We start from the raw sequence: 14,945 nt of genomic DNA on the forward strand, positions 1-14,945 counted from the left end.
GTGCTGGGAGCTGTAGTGCTGGGGCGCGGGGCTCGCGGTTGGCCGCGCTGCTCCCCGGGGCATGCCGGGAGGTGTAGTCTTCCGGCTGCCGGGCGGCCGAGCCGTGCTGGCCAGGGCATGCCGGGAGGTGTCGTTTTCAGGGACTCGGCTGCCGGGCAGCCGCAGTGCTCTCGGGCATGTGCGGGGAGGCATTGCCCTTGGTCCCGCCACAGCCTCCGCTGCGCGGGACGAAGGGTAGTTCTGTGGCCGGTTCCGTGTGTTTTTCTGCAGCCTTCCCGCTGCGCCCGGTGCCCAGAAAGCGGTGCGGCCGCGCCTGGAGAGCGCGTGCCGCAGGGCTCGCTGCTGCCACCCGGTGAGCAAAGTGCGGTACTGCTGCTCGGGTGGCGCCAATGCGCGGTGTCGGCGTCCGTCCGAGCTCGCTGCTGCCACCCGGTGACCAAAGTTGGGTACTGCGGCTCTGGTGGCGTTCATGCGCGGTGGCGCCGTGCCCAAGAGCTCGCTGCTGCCACCGGGTGACGAAAATGCGGTACTGCCGCTCGAGTGGCGGAGGTGCTGTGCGCGCTGGGAGGAGCCGTGCCCTGTGTGTCCGGCGCTGCAATAAAAAATGCCTGCCCGCTTGCTGAAATGCTACAACGGCTTCAGAGAGTCTTTGTGTTTGCCCAAGGACGGCATCGTGGGCTCCAGCCGTGGGCCGGGGCCGGGGGAGCCCCAGGTGCGGGCAGCGGGGCTGATGGCGACGGCCTCTCCCTCTGCCGGTGGAGGGCCCGGTGCTGCCGTGCCCCGGGTGGCCGTGGAGGGGCCGGTGCGAGCCGAGGGAGGAGTGGAGCTTTAGCCGGGCTGCGGCTGCAGCGAGGGAGAAGGTGAGCGCGGGGTTGGGGGGGGTGGATGGATGGATCGGCGGGTCCCGGAGAAAAGCCCCCGGCAGGGCGGGGTCCGTGTCGGGGAAAAGGAGCGGCGGGGGTGCGGCGCCGTGTCGGAGCCGCCAGTCGGGGGCTGCCCGGAGCGGGAGGCGCGCGGCAGGGCGCTGCCCGGAGCCGTACCGGGGTGCCGCCCCGTGCCGGCGGCGCGGACTGCCCGGAGCCGGAGCCGCGGAGCGCCGCCGCGCCGTACGCGCTGTCGCCGCCCCCTGGCCGCAATGCAATACTGCAGCCCGGCGTTCGGCGCAGGGTCTGGCCCCTCCGGCGCGCCGTCGGCGCGTGGCGCATGCGCGGTGCGGCGGAGCAGCATGGCGGCACTCTGGTGGCGGGTGCAGGGGAGCAGAGAGGCCAGCGGTGAGGCGCGGGCTCCCTTCCGGCGGGTGCGGGGTTGCGTGGTAGCTGCCCGCGGGTGGTGGGACGGGCAGCTTGGAGCCGCCCGCTGCGGCAGGCTGCTGGTGCGCTGGAGGCGAGCCGAGTGCGGGCAGCCCCGGGGCCAGAGGCGGGAGGTGACGGAAGGGAAGAGGGGAAGGAGGCGGGCACCCCCGCAACTCGGCAGAGCTCCCCCGGCCTCGCTCGCCCCGCGCAGCCGCCGCCAGCTCCAGCACGTCTCCTGAAGCCTGTCCCGGAGCCCCCAGCCTCCCCCAGGGCCCGTGGTGCGCGCGGCACGCTGGCCTTCGAGTGTGCCTCAGTCTCCCTTAACGCGGTCGCCGCTGCTTCTTTCTGTGTGGCAGGGGCCGCGCTGAGGACGCGTTTGTCCGTTCGTGCCCTGGGGATGCCGTTGTCTGCGCCCGCTCCGGGCTTGTGTGGGCTGTGTGTGCCGGGCCTCGCTGTCCTGTCGGCATGGGGGTGAAAAGGGAGAGGCGGAGCACTGAGTGGCTGCGGCCAGGAGGTGGCGTGGCTGAAGCTGGAGAGTCCGGAGGAGGCTGAAGAAGAAGAAGAAGAAATGGAAGGCCACCTGGCTGGCAGCTGCCTGGTGCCGCAAGCAGGAGAAAGCCTGCCTCTCTCTGCAGGTGAGGAAGGCTCCCTCTTGGTAGCCCGCAGCAGGCCAGGCTGCCAGCGTGCCCCGCAGGGTCTGTATGTGTCACCAGCAGCGCTGTACGGTTGTGGAGCGCGCGAGCGAGTGAGCGAGGCTACGTGCCTAGGGAGCCTCGTCTCCTAAGAGGTGCAAGACATGCGCGTTTTCTCTTAGGTGGAGGACAGCCAAGCGACCAGAGTTACGGAAGAGGAAGGGAGGAGAGCAGGAGAGAGAAGCATCTGAAGCGGCAGAGTCTCTCGGCAGTGCTGAGAGCGAGAGCTGCGGTGAGTGCCGGGCCCTCGGGGCCCTGTCGCCCCTCTTCTGTGTCCCGAGCTGTCCCCTGGATCCTTCTCTCTGCCATGCTGCTGTGATTTTTTTTTTTTTTTTTCCCCTGGCTTTTGTTTTCCTTTCCCTGTACTTCCCGTCTTCTGTCTGTGTTTGTGTCCTGCTCCCTGTCCCTGTTTTTCTCCCTCCAGAATTTCTCTAGCCGGCTCCCTGTCTGTATTTCTCTGTCGTGCTGCCTGTCCGGTCATTTCTTGCTATACGTCCCACAGAATCACAGAATGGTAGGGGTTGGAAGGGACCTCTGGGGATCATCTAGTCAAACCCCCCTGCCGAAGCAGGGTCGCCTACAGCAGGCTGCACAGGACCTTGTCCCTGTTCAGCCGGCTCTCCCTTTTTGCCTTTCTCTCCTTCTCTGTCCTGCTTCATGGCCCTTTCTTCTCTTTCTCTCCCTCTCTGTTCTCCAGCCCCTTGCTGGTTTGCTTTGGGGTTTCCCTGCACCACCCCCCCCCCCCCCGCCCCCTTCTTGGTCTCTTTGTATAGATCTGACCCTTTCTTTGTTTCTCAGTCCCTTTTTTCCTGTTCACTGTCCTTTTTCTCTCTCTGTGTGTCCTGCACTCCGTTGCCACCTTTGTCTCTCCTTTCTTCTTCATGTCTTCTCCCTGCCCCCATCTCTCTCTCCCTCTTTCGCACTTGCTGGCCCTACATTTTTGTGCTCCGGTCTCTGCAAGGCTCCTCGTCCCTGTTTTTCTTGATTTCTCTACCTCTCTGGCGTTTTCTTTCGACCCTTCTTTCTCTCTGAGCTCCTTAGTCTTCTCCCTTGTCTTATTTTCCTCTTCCTAGTGCTCTGCCCTGCTCCCCATCGCTTATTTTCTCTCTCCGTTTCTCTGCCCTGCTCCCCTTCCCTCTCTTTCTTTCTCCGTCCCCCTCTGCTGCTCCACAGCAGTTTTTCCTTTCTCCAGCTCTCTGACCTGCTCCCCGCCCACCCAGGTTGACAGTCCCAGGTTTTGTTCTGCGTCTCCATCCTGCCGCTCTCCTGATCTATCTTTCTGTGCCCTGCTCTTTCTGTCTCTTTTCCTGTGTACCTGCTGCGTTTTTTCTCCATCTCTGTTCAGCTCCCTGTCCCTTTCCTTTTTCCTCTTGCTGTTTTTTCTGCCTTTCTCTCTCTGCGCCATTCGCTCTCCCAGCCTTTCTTTCTCTATCCCCCTGTGCAGCTAGCTGTCCCTTCTTTCCTTTCTCTCTTCCTTGGTATTTTTTTCTTTCTCCATATCTCTCTCCCACTGCCCGTCACAGTTGTTCCCCCCCCCCCCCCCCCCAATGCTGTCCTGCTCTCTGTCCCTTTTCTCTCTCTGTCATTCTGTCCTGCTCCCTGTGTCTGTTTTTTAATTCCTCCCTCAATGTCTCTCAGCCCGGTGCTGTTTTTTCCCTTCTTCTCTGCTGCCCAGCTGAGGCTTTTCCCCCTCCGTCTCTGTCCTGCTCCCCCATCTCTTATTTTTGCCTGTCTTTCACTTTATCCTGCCTCCCTGTCCCCTTTTGCTCTCTCAGTGTCACCTTGTCCCTCTCCCTGTCCCTGTCTTTCTCTGACAATCTGTCCTGCTCCTTGTCCTTCTCTTTCGCTTCTCTATTATTCCCCATCCTTCTTCTGGCCTTTCTTCTTTCTCTTTCTTTTCTACTGGTCCAGTACCTCTTTTTCTACCGCTGTCCTGCTCCCTGGCCCTTGTTTCTTCTCGCTGTCCCTCTGTCTTGCTTCCTGTCCCCGGTTTATCTGTCTCTCTTTCTCTGTCCTGCTGCCTGTCTGGTCATATCTTGCTGTACCTCCCTGTCCAGCCGGCTCTCCCTTTTTGCCTTTCTCTCCTTCTCTGTCCTGCTTCCCGGCCCGTTCTTCTCTCCCTCTGTCCTCTAGCCCCTTGCTGGTTTGTGTTGGGCTTCCAACCCTAACCACCCCCTTCTTCGTCTGACTCTTTCTTTGTTTCTTAGTACCTTTTTTCCTGTTCCCTGTCCTTCTTCTCTCTCTGTCAGTGTGTCCTGCACTCCGTGGGACGGGGGTGGGAGGCTGAAAAAGGGTGGGAAGCTGGGGGGGGGGAGTGGAGGCTGGAAAGAGGTAGGAGGTTGCAGAGGGGGTGGGAAGCTGAATTAAGTAGAGGCCAAGCAAAATGGGAGGTAGGAGGCTGCCGAGGAGGGGGGAGTAGAGGTCAGAAAAATAGGAGGCTGGAAAGGGGTGGGAGGCTGCAGAGGGGTGGGAGGCCAGGGGCAAGAGTAGAGGCCAGAAAAAAAAGGAGGCCGGAAAGGGGTGGGAGGCTGCAGAGGGGTGGGAGGCCGGGGACGAGAGTAGAGGCCAGAAAAAAAAAGGAGGCCGGAAAAGGGCGGGAGGCTGTAGAGGGGGGGGAGGCCGAGGGCGAGAGTAGAGGCCAGGAAAAAAAAAAGGAGGCCAGAAAGGGGTGGGAGACCAGGGGCGAGAGTAGTGGCCAGAAAAACAGGAGGCTGGAAAGGGATGGGAGGCTGGGGGGTGTAAATAGAGGCCAGAAAGGCCCTCTTCTTCTGGCTTCTTCCCTGTCTTTGTCTCTCTTTCCTGCCTTGTTTATTCCTCTGATTCCCGTTCTCTCTCGATCTGTGTGTTCTGCTTCCCACTCATCATATTGTCTCATTTTCTCTGTCCTGTTCCTGCATATAGTGTGCAGTGAGGCTTCTTGTCTAGGAAGCCGCGTCTCGTATGAGCTCTAAGACACGCACGTGCATTTTGTCTCAGGTGGAGGAGAGCCAAACGATTGGAGTTACGGAAGAAGAAGGGAAGAGAGAAGGAGAGAGAAGCATCTGAAGTGTCAAAGTCTCCCGGCAGCACCGAGAGTGAGAGCTGCGGTGAGTCCTGGGCCCTCGGGGCCCTGTCACCCCTCTTCTGCATCCTGGGCCCTCCCCTGGCTTCCTCTCTTTCCCACGCTGCTACGATTAGTTTTTTTTTCTGCTCTTGTGTACCTTCTTTCTCCATCTGTCTCTGACTTGTCCCCATCTTTTAGGTCCTCCCTCTTTCTGCCCTGCAGCCCGTGGCATTTTTTTCCTTCTTCCCCTCTTTCTGTTCAGCTCCCGGTTACTAGTTCTGCTTTCCTTCTACTCTGTAGCCTGTCAGTACTTTTGCTGTCTTTGGTGCTTTCTGTCTGGCTCCCTGTCCCTTGATTCGAGGCCTTCCTTCTCGGCTCCGTAGCACGTCACAGATCTACTGCTTTCTCCGTGTCTGTTCTATTCTATTTCCTCATCTCTCTTTGTCCAGGTCCCTGCCACTATTCTTTTTTGCACTGTCGTGCTGCGGGGTTTTTTTTTTTTGCTTCTCCTTCCTGCTCCCCATTCTTCATTTTCGATCTCTGTCCTGCTCCTTCTTCTTTCTGCTGCTGCTCTTCCTGTCTCCATGCTACTTCTTTCTTCATCTCTGTGGGACTCCCTGTCCCCATCCTTCTCTCGCTGTCCCTTTCCCTGCTTCGTGCTTTCTCGTTGCACCGCCGCTGTCCAGCCATCTGTCACTTTTCTCCTCTCTTGTAGTGGCCTGCACCCTGCTCCTCATTTTTGGCACCCTCTGCCGAGCAGCGCATCGCTCTGGGAGCCGACTGACCGAGTGTTCCCCGCTGGAGCAACGGGCGCAGCTGCAGGAAGGAGTGCCGAGGTGTCGGAGGGGCAGAGGGAGCGTCGGGGGCCCCGAGCCCTGGAGCAAGAGCGGCTCCCGGGACTGGCTGGGTGCATGACAACAAACACCTGCGGTCCCTTTTGCCCTCCCGGCTGCGTTTGTGCTTGGTTTGCACGGGACGAGGGGCTGTGCCAGAGCGCAGGGGAGGAGGGGACAGGGTGTGGGGCTGGGGCAACGTCCCCCTGTTCCTGCTGTGCTCCAGCTGTGGGCCGGGGGAGCCCCAGGTGCAGGCAGCGGGGCTGATGGTGATGGCCCCTCCCTCTGCCGGTGGAGGGCCCGGTGCTGCCGTGCCCCGGGTGGCTGTGGAGGGGCCAGTGAGAGCCAAGGTGTCACCAAAAATCCGGGAACAAAACCTCGTAACACCAACGTAGTGTTAAAAGGCAGGCATTCTTTATTGCAGCGCTGGATGCACGGGGGATAATTCCACCAAACGTGCATACCTCATACCTTTTCCGTGCAGTTTATACAGATCAAAAATACACATATTTTATTCATGCATATTCAGTATTACTCTCTTTGGCGATTGGTGTAAACTTTCCTCGCTTCTTACGTAAATGGTTGCGCAGACTCAGTTACCCTCTTCTATTTTTTCTTTTTGAGTAGGTGATATTACTTGAGTAGGGGGTCAGTGAATCGGTGGTCGCGATCTCCCCCTGCCAGAATCACCTTTTACCTGCTGGGCTCGCAATCTTGGCAAACCTGGTCAGTTTCTTCAGTCCGTTTCACAGAACCACACTCTTGACAAAAACACAATTACCCACTATGGTTAACGTTAATGGTTACCTAGAGACTAGGCCCTCTGTTCCCAGACCTAATGTCCAGGTGGGTAGGGCTGTGCCAGGAACATAGCAGCACTGTTCATGTTTACGGTCAACTGATTCTTTCACCCTGGTTACAGAGGGAGGAGCAGAGCCGTGGGCGGGCTGCGGCTGCAGCGAGGGAGAAGGTGAGCGCGGGGCGGGCGGGGCGGTCGATGGAGCGGCGGGTCCCGGGGAAAGCCCCGAGGCGGGCGGGGGTACCTGCCGAGTGGGGTCCGTGTGGGAGGCAAGGAGCGGCGGGGGTCCGGCGCCGTTTCGGGCACGGTGTCCCCGCAAGCCGAGGCCCGCAGCTCCCGCGGCGTGCTGGGAGCTGTAGTGCTGGGGCGCGGGGCTCGCGGTTGGCCGCGCTGCTCCCCGGGGCATGCCGGGAGGTGTAGTCTTCCGGCTGCCGGGCGGCCGAGCCGTGCTGGCCAGGGCATGCCGGGAGGTGTCGTTTTCAGGGACTCGGCTGCCGGGCAGCCGCAGTGCTCTCGGGCATGTGCGGGGAGGCATTGCCCTTGGTCCCGCCACAGCCTCCGCTGCGCGGGACGAAGGGTAGTTCTGTGGCCGGTTCCGTGTGTTTTTCTGCAGCCTTCCCGCTGCGCCCGGTGCCCAGAAAGCGGTGCGGCCGCGCCTGGAGAGCGCGTGCCGCAGGGCTCGCTGCTGCCACCCGGTGAGCAAAGTGCGGTACTGCTGCTCGGGTGGCGCCAATGCGCGGTGTCGGCGTCCGTCCGAGCTCGCTGCTGCCACCCGGTGACCAAAGTTGGGTACTGCGGCTCTGGTGGCGTTCATGCGCGGTGGCGCCGTGCCCAAGAGCTCGCTGCTGCCACCGGGTGACGAAAGTGCGGTACTGCCGCTCGAGTGGCGGAGGTGCTGTGCGCGCTGGGAGGAGCCGTGCCCTGTGTGTCCGGCGCTGCAATAAAAAATGCCTGCCCGCTTGCTGAAATGCTACAACGGCTTCAGAGAGTCTTTGTGTTTGCCCAAGGACGGCATCGTGGGCTCCAGCCGTGGGCCGGGGCCGGGGGAGCCCCAGGTGCGGGCAGCGGGGCTGATGGCGACGGCCCCTCCCTCTGCCGGTGGAGGGCCCGGTGCTGCCGTGCCCCGGGTGGCCGTGGAGGGGCCGGTGCGAGCCGAGGGAGGAGTGGAGCTTTAGCCGGGCTGCGGCTGCAGCGAGGGAGAAGGTGAGCGCGGGGTTGGGGGGGGTGGATGGATGGATCGGCGGGTCCCGGAGAAAAGCCCCCGGCAGGGCGGGGTCCGTGTCGGGGAAAAGGAGCGGCGGGGGTGCGGCGCCGTGTCGGAGCCGCCAGTCGGGGGCTGCCCGGAGCGGGAGGCGCGCGGCAGGGCGCTGCCCGGAGCCGTACCGGGGTGCCGCCCCGTGCCGGCGGCGCGGACTGCCCGGAGCCGGAGCCGCGGAGCGCCGCCGCGCCGTACGCGCTGTCGCCGCCCCCTGGCCGCAATGCAATACTGCAGCCCGGCGTTCGGCGCAGGGTCTGGCCCCTCCGGCGCGCCGTCGGCACGTGGCGCATGCGCGGTGCGGCGGAGCAGCATGGCGGCACTCTGGTGGCGGGTGCAGGGGAGCAGAGAGGCCAGCGGTGAGGCGCGGGCTCCCTTCCGGCGGGTGCGGGGTTGCGTGGTAGCTGCCCGCGGGTGGTGGGACGGGCAGCTTGGAGCCGCCCGCTGCGGCAGGCTGCTGGTGCGCTGGAGGCGAGCCGAGTGCGGGCAGCCCCGGGGCCAGAGGCGGGAGGTGACGGAAGGGAAGAGGGGAAGGAGGCGGGCACCCCCGCAACTCGGCAGAGCTCCCCCGGCCTCGCTCGCCCCGCGCAGCCGCCGCCAGCTCCAGCACGTCTCCTGAAGCCTGTCCCGGAGCCCCCAGCCTCCCCCAGGGCCCGTGGTGCGCGCGGCACGCTGGCCTTCGAGTGTGCCTCAGTCTCCCTTAACGCGGTCGCCGCTGCTTCTTTCTGTGTGGCAGGGGCCGCGCTGAGGACGCGTTTGTCCGTTCGTGCCCTGGGGATGCCGTTGTCTGCGCCCGCTCCGGGCTTGTGTGGGCTGTGTGTGCCGGGCCTCGCTGTCCTGTCGGCATGGGGGTGAAAAGGGAGAGGCGGAGCACTGAGTGGCTGCGGCCAGGAGGTGGCGTGGCTGAAGCTGGAGAGTCCGGAGGAGGCTGAAGAAGAAGAAGAAGAAATGGAAGGCCACCTGGCTGGCAGCTGCCTGGTGCCGCAAGCAGGAGAAAGCCTGCCTCTCTCTGCAGGTGAGGAAGGCTCCCTCTTGGTAGCCCGCAGCAGGCCAGGCTGCCAGCGTGCCCCGCAGGGTCTGTATGTGTCACCAGCAGCGCTGTACGGTTGTGGAGCGCGCGAGCGAGTGAGCGAGGCTACGTGCCTAGGGAGCCTCGTCTCCTAAGAGGTGCAAGACATGCGCGTTTTCTCTTAGGTGGAGGACAGCCAAGCGACCAGAGTTACGGAAGAGGAAGGGAGGAGAGCAGGAGAGAGAAGCATCTGAAGCGGCAGAGTCTCTCGGCAGTGCTGAGAGCGAGAGCTGCGGTGAGTGCCGGGCCCTCGGGGCCCTGTCGCCCCTCTTCTGTGTCCCGAGCTGTCCCCTGGATCCTTCTCTCTGCCATGCTGCTGTGATTTTTTTTTTTTTTTTTCCCCTGGCTTTTGTTTTCCTTTCCCTGTACTTCCCGTCTTCTGTCTGTGTTTGTGTCCTGCTCCCTGTCCCTGTTTTTCTCCCTCCAGAATTTCTCTAGCCGGCTCCCTGTCTGTATTTCTCTGTCGTGCTGCCTGTCCGGTCATTTCTTGCTATACGTCCCACAGAATCACAGAATGGTAGGGGTTGGAAGGGACCTCTGGGGATCATCTAGTCAAACCCCCCTGCCGAAGCAGGGTCGCCTACAGCAGGCTGCACAGGACCTTGTCCCTGTTCAGCCGGCTCTCCCTTTTTGCCTTTCTCTCCTTCTCTGTCCTGCTTCATGGCCCTTTCTTCTCTTTCTCTCCCTCTCTGTTCTCCAGCCCCTTGCTGGTTTGCTTTGGGGTTTCCCTGCACCACCCCCCCCCCCCCGCCCCCTTCTTGGTCTCTTTGTATAGATCTGACCCTTTCTTTGTTTCTCAGTCCCTTTTTTCCTGTTCACTGTCCTTTTTCTCTCTCTGTGTGTCCTGCACTCCGTTGCCACCTTTGTCTCTCCTTTCTTCTTCATGTCTTCTCCCTGCCCCCATCTCTCTCTCCCTCTTTCGCACTTGCTGGCCCTACATTTTTGTGCTCCGGTCTCTGCAAGGCTCCTCGTCCCTGTTTTTCTTGATTTCTCTACCTCTCTGGCGTTTTCTTTCGACCCTTCTTTCTCTCTGAGCTCCTTAGTCTTCTCCCTTGTCTTATTTTCCTCTTCCTAGTGCTCTGCCCTGCTCCCCATCGCTTATTTTCTCTCTCCGTTTCTCTGCCCTGCTCCCCTTCCCTCTCTTTCTTTCTCCGTCCCCCTCTGCTGCTCCACAGCAGTTTTTCCTTTCTCCAGCTCTCTGACCTGCTCCCCGCCCACCCAGGTTGACAGTCCCAGGTTTTGTTCTGCGTCTCCATCCTGCCGCTCTCCTGATCTATCTTTCTGTGCCCTGCTCTTTCTGTCTCTTTTCCTGTGTACCTGCTGCGTTTTTTCTCCATCTCTGTTCAGCTCCCTGTCCCTTTCCTTTTTCCTCTTGCTGTTTTTTCTGCCTTTCTCTCTCTGCGCCATTCGCTCTCCCAGCCTTTCTTTCTCTATCCCCCTGTGCAGCTAGCTGTCCCTTCTTTCCTTTCTCTCTTCCTTGGTATTTTTTTCTTTCTCCATATCTCTCTCCCACTGCCCGTCACAGTTGTTCCCCCCCCCCCCCCCCCCAATGCTGTCCTGCTCTCTGTCCCTTTTCTCTCTCTGTCATTCTGTCCTGCTCCCTGTGTCTGTTTTTTAATTCCTCCCTCAATGTCTCTCAGCCCGGTGCTGTTTTTTCCCTTCTTCTCTGCTGCCCAGCTGAGGCTTTTCCCCCTCCGTCTCTGTCCTGCTCCCCCATCTCTTATTTTTGCCTGTCTTTCACTTTATCCTGCCTCCCTGTCCCCTTTTGCTCTCTCAGTGTCACCTTGTCCCTCTCCCTGTCCCTGTCTTTCTCTGACAATCTGTCCTGCTCCTTGTCCTTCTCTTTCGCTTCTCTATTATTCCCCATCCTTCTTCTGGCCTTTCTTCTTTCTCTTTCTTTTCTACTGGTCCAGTACCTCTTTTTCTACCGCTGTCCTGCTCCCTGGCCCTTGTTTCTTCTCGCTGTCCCTCTGTCTTGCTTCCTGTCCCCGGTTTATCTGTCTCTCTTTCTCTGTCCTGCTGCCTGTCTGGTCATATCTTGCTGTACCTCCCTGTCCAGCCGGCTCTCCCTTTTTGCCTTTCTCTCCTTCTCTGTCCTGCTTCCCGGCCCGTTCTTCTCTCCCTCTGTCCTCTAGCCCCTTGCTGGTTTGTGTTGGGCTTCCAACCCTAACCACCCCCTTCTTCGTCTGACTCTTTCTTTGTTTCTTAGTACCTTTTTTCCTGTTCCCTGTCCTTCTTCTCTCTCTGTCAGTGTGTCCTGCACTCCGTGGGACGGGGGTGGGAGGCTGAAAAAGGGTGGGAAGCTGGGGGGGGGGAGTGGAGGCTGGAAAGAGGTAGGAGGTTGCAGAGGGGGTGGGAAGCTGAATTAAGTAGAGGCCAAGCAAAATGGGAGGTAGGAGGCTGCCGAGGAGGGGGGAGTAGAGGTCAGAAAAATAGGAGGCTGGAAAGGGGTGGGAGGCTGCAGAGGGGTGGGAGGCCAGGGGCAAGAGTAGAGGCCAGAAAAAAAAGGAGGCCGGAAAGGGGTGGGAGGCTGCAGAGGGGTGGGAGGCCGGGGACGAGAGTAGAGGCCAGAAAAAAAAAGGAGGCCGGAAAAGGGCGGGAGGCTGTAGAGGGGGGGGAGGCCGAGGGCGAGAGTAGAGGCCAGGAAAAAAAAAAGGAGGCCAGAAAGGGGTGGGAGACCAGGGGCGAGAGTAGTGGCCAGAAAAACAGGAGGCTGGAAAGGGATGGGAGGCTGGGGGGTGTAAATAGAGGCCAGAAAGGCCCTCTTCTTCTGGCTTCTTCCCTGTCTTTGTCTCTCTTTCCTGCCTTGTTTATTCCTCTGATTCCCGTTCTCTCTCGATCTGTGTGTTCTGCTTCCCACTCATCATATTGTCTCATTTTCTCTGTCCTGTTCCTGCATATAGTGTGCAGTGAGGCTTCTTGTCTAGGAAGCCGCGTCTCGTATGAGCTCTAAGACACGCACGTGCATTTTGTCTCAGGTGGAGGAGAGCCAAACGATTGGAGTTACGGAAGAAGAAGGGAAGAGAGAAGGAGAGAGAAGCATCTGAAGTGTCAAAGTCTCCCGGCAGCACCGAGAGTGAGAGCTGCGGTGAGTCCTGGGCCCTCGGGGCCCTGTCACCCCTCTTCTGCATCCTGGGCCCTCCCCTGGCTTCCTCTCTTTCCCACGCTGCTACGATTAGTTTTTTTTTCTGCTCTTGTGTACCTTCTTTCTCCATCTGTCTCTGACTTGTCCCCATCTTTTAGGTCCTCCCTCTTTCTGCCCTGCAGCCCGTGGCATTTTTTTCCTTCTTCCCCTCTTTCTGTTCAGCTCCCGGTTACTAGTTCTGCTTTCCTTCTACTCTGTAGCCTGTCAGTACTTTTGCTGTCTTTGGTGCTTTCTGTCTGGCTCCCTGTCCCTTGATTCGAGGCCTTCCTTCTCGGCTCCGTAGCACGTCACAGATCTACTGCTTTCTCCGTGTCTGTTCTATTCTATTTCCTCATCTCTCTTTGTCCAGGTCCCTGCCACTATTCTTTTTTGCACTGTCGTGCTGCGGGGTTTTTTTTTTTTGCTTCTCCTTCCTGCTCCCCATTCTTCATTTTCGATCTCTGTCCTGCTCCTTCTTCTTTCTGCTGCTGCTCTTCCTGTCTCCATGCTACTTCTTTCTTCATCTCTGTGGGACTCCCTGTCCCCATCCTTCTCTCGCTGTCCCTTTCCCTGCTTCGTGCTTTCTCGTTGCACCGCCGCTGTCCAGCCATCTGTCACTTTTCTCCTCTCTTGTAGTGGCCTGCACCCTGCTCCTCATTTTTGGCACCCTCTGCCGAGCAGCGCATCGCTCTGGGAGCCGACTGACCGAGTGTTCCCCGCTGGAGCAACGGGCGCAGCTGCAGGAAGGAGTGCCGAGGTGTCGGAGGGGCAGAGGGAGCGTCGGGGGCCCCGAGCCCTGGAGCAAGAGCGGCTCCCGGGACTGGCTGGGTGCATGACAACAAACACCTGCGGTCCCTTTTGCCCTCCCGGCTGCGTTTGTGCTTGGTTTGCACGGGACGAGGGGCTGTGCCAGAGCGCAGGGGAGGAGGGGACAGGGTGTGGGGCTGGGGCAACGTCCCCCTGTTCCTGCTGTGCTCCAGCTGTGGGCCGGGGGAGCCCCAGGTGCAGGCAGCGGGGCTGATGGTGATGGCCCCTCCCTCTGCCGGTGGAGGGCCCGGTGCTGCCGTGCCCCGGGTGGCTGTGGAGGGGCCAGTGAGAGCCAAGGTGTCACCAAAAATCCGGGAACAAAACCTCGTAACACCAACGTAGTGTTAAAAGGCAGGCATTCTTTATTGCAGCGCTGGATGCACGGGGGATAATTCCACCAAACGTGCATACCTCATACCTTTTCCGTGCAGTTTATACAGATCAAAAATACACATATTTTATTCATGCATATTCAGTATTACTCTCTTTGGCGATTGGTGTAAACTTTCCTCGCTTCTTACGTAAATGGTTGCGCAGACTCAGTTACCCTCTTCTATTTTTTCTTTTTGAGTAGGTGATATTACTTGAGTAGGGGGTCAGTGAATCGGTGGTCGCGATCTCCCCCTGCCAGAATCACCTTTTACCTGCTGGGCTCGCAATCTTGGCAAACCTGGTCAGTTTCTTCAGTCCGTTTCACAGAACCACACTCTTGACAAAAACACAATTACCCACTATGGTTAACGTTAATGGTTACCTAGAGACTAGGCCCTCTGTTCCCAGACCTAATGTCCAGGTGGGTAGGGCTGTGCCAGGAACATAGCAGCACTGTTCATGTTTACGGTCAACTGATTCTTTCACCCTGGTTACAGAGGGAGGAGCAGAGCCGTGGGCGGGCTGCGGCTGCAGCGAGGGAGAAGGTGAGCGCGGGGCGGGCGGGGCGGTCGATGGAGCGGCGGGTCCCGGGGAAAGCCCCGAGGCGGGCGGGGGTACCTGCCGAGTGGGGTCCGTGTGGGAGGCAAGGAGCGGCGGGGGTCCGGCGCCGTTTCGGGCACGGTGTCCCCGCAAGCCGAGGCCCGCAGCTCCCGCGGCGTGCTGGGAGCTGTAGTGCTGGGGCGCGGGGCTCGCGGTTGGCCGCGCTGCTCCCCGGGGCATGCCGGGAGGTGTAGTCTTCCGGCTGCCGGGCGGCCGAGCCGTGCTGGCCAGGGCATGCCGGGAGGTGTCGTTTTCAGGGACTCGGCTGCCGGGCAGCCGCAGTGCTCTCGGGCATGTGCGGGGAGGCATTGCCCTTGGTCCCGCCACAGCCTCCGCTGCGCGGGACGAAGGGTAGTTCTGTGGCCGGTTCCGTGTGTTTTTCTGCAGCCTTCCCGCTGCGCCCGGTGCCCAGAAAGCGGTGCGGCCGCGCCTGGAGAGCGCGTGCCGCAGGGCTCGCTGCTGCCACCCGGTGAGCAAAGTGCGGTACTGCTGCTCGGGTGGCGCCAATGCGCGGTGTCGGCGTCCGTCCGAGCTCGCTGCTGCCACCCGGTGACCAAAGTTGGGTACTGCGGCTCTGGTGGCGTTCATGCGCGGTGGCGCCGTGCCCAAGAGCTCGCTGCTGCCACCGGGTGACGAAAGTGCGGTACTGCCGCTCGAGTGGCGGAGGTGCTGTGCGCGCTGGGAGGAGCCGTGCCCTGTGTGTCCGGCGCTGCAATAAAAAATGCCTGCCCGCTTGCTGAAATGCTACAACGGCTTCAGAGAGTCTTTGTGTTTGCCCAAGGACGGCATCGTGGGCTCCAGCCGTGGGCCGGGGCCGGGGGAGCCCCAGGTGCGGGCAGCGGGGCTGATGGCGACGGCCCCTCCCTCTGCCGGTGGAGGGCCCGGTGCTGCCGTGCCCCGGGTGGCCGTGGAGGGGCCGGTGCGAGCCGAGGGAGGAGTGGAGCTTTAGCCGGGCTGCGGCTGCAGCGAGGGAGAAGGTGAGCGCGGGGTTGGGGGGGGTGGATGGATGGATCGGCGGGTCCCGGAGAAAAGCCCCCGGCAGGGCGGGGTCCGTGTCGG

The 14,945-nt window shown here is 60.7% G+C and overlaps 2 long non-coding RNA genes across 2 annotated transcripts; both read left to right on the forward strand.

Moving 5' to 3' along the window:
• Positions 1 to 4,633: 4,633 nt before the first annotated feature.
• LOC142359809 (uncharacterized) lies at positions 4,634 to 6,455 on the forward strand. Its single transcript, XR_012762644.1, has 2 exons — positions 4,634 to 5,070; positions 5,743 to 6,455. It is a non-coding gene; the product is annotated as an uncharacterized LOC142359809 (long non-coding RNA).
• A 5,179-nt stretch (positions 6,456 to 11,634) lies between these two features.
• LOC142359808 (uncharacterized) lies at positions 11,635 to 13,456 on the forward strand. Its single transcript, XR_012762643.1, has 2 exons — positions 11,635 to 12,071; positions 12,744 to 13,456. It is a non-coding gene; the product is annotated as an uncharacterized LOC142359808 (long non-coding RNA).
• Positions 13,457 to 14,945: the final 1,489 nt, after the last annotated feature.

This window comes from Opisthocomus hoazin, unplaced genomic scaffold (assembly GCF_030867145.1).
Source record: "Opisthocomus hoazin isolate bOpiHoa1 unplaced genomic scaffold, bOpiHoa1.hap1 HAP1_SCAFFOLD_131, whole genome shotgun sequence".
Classification (NCBI taxonomy): Eukaryota; Metazoa; Chordata; class Aves; order Opisthocomiformes; family Opisthocomidae; genus Opisthocomus; species Opisthocomus hoazin.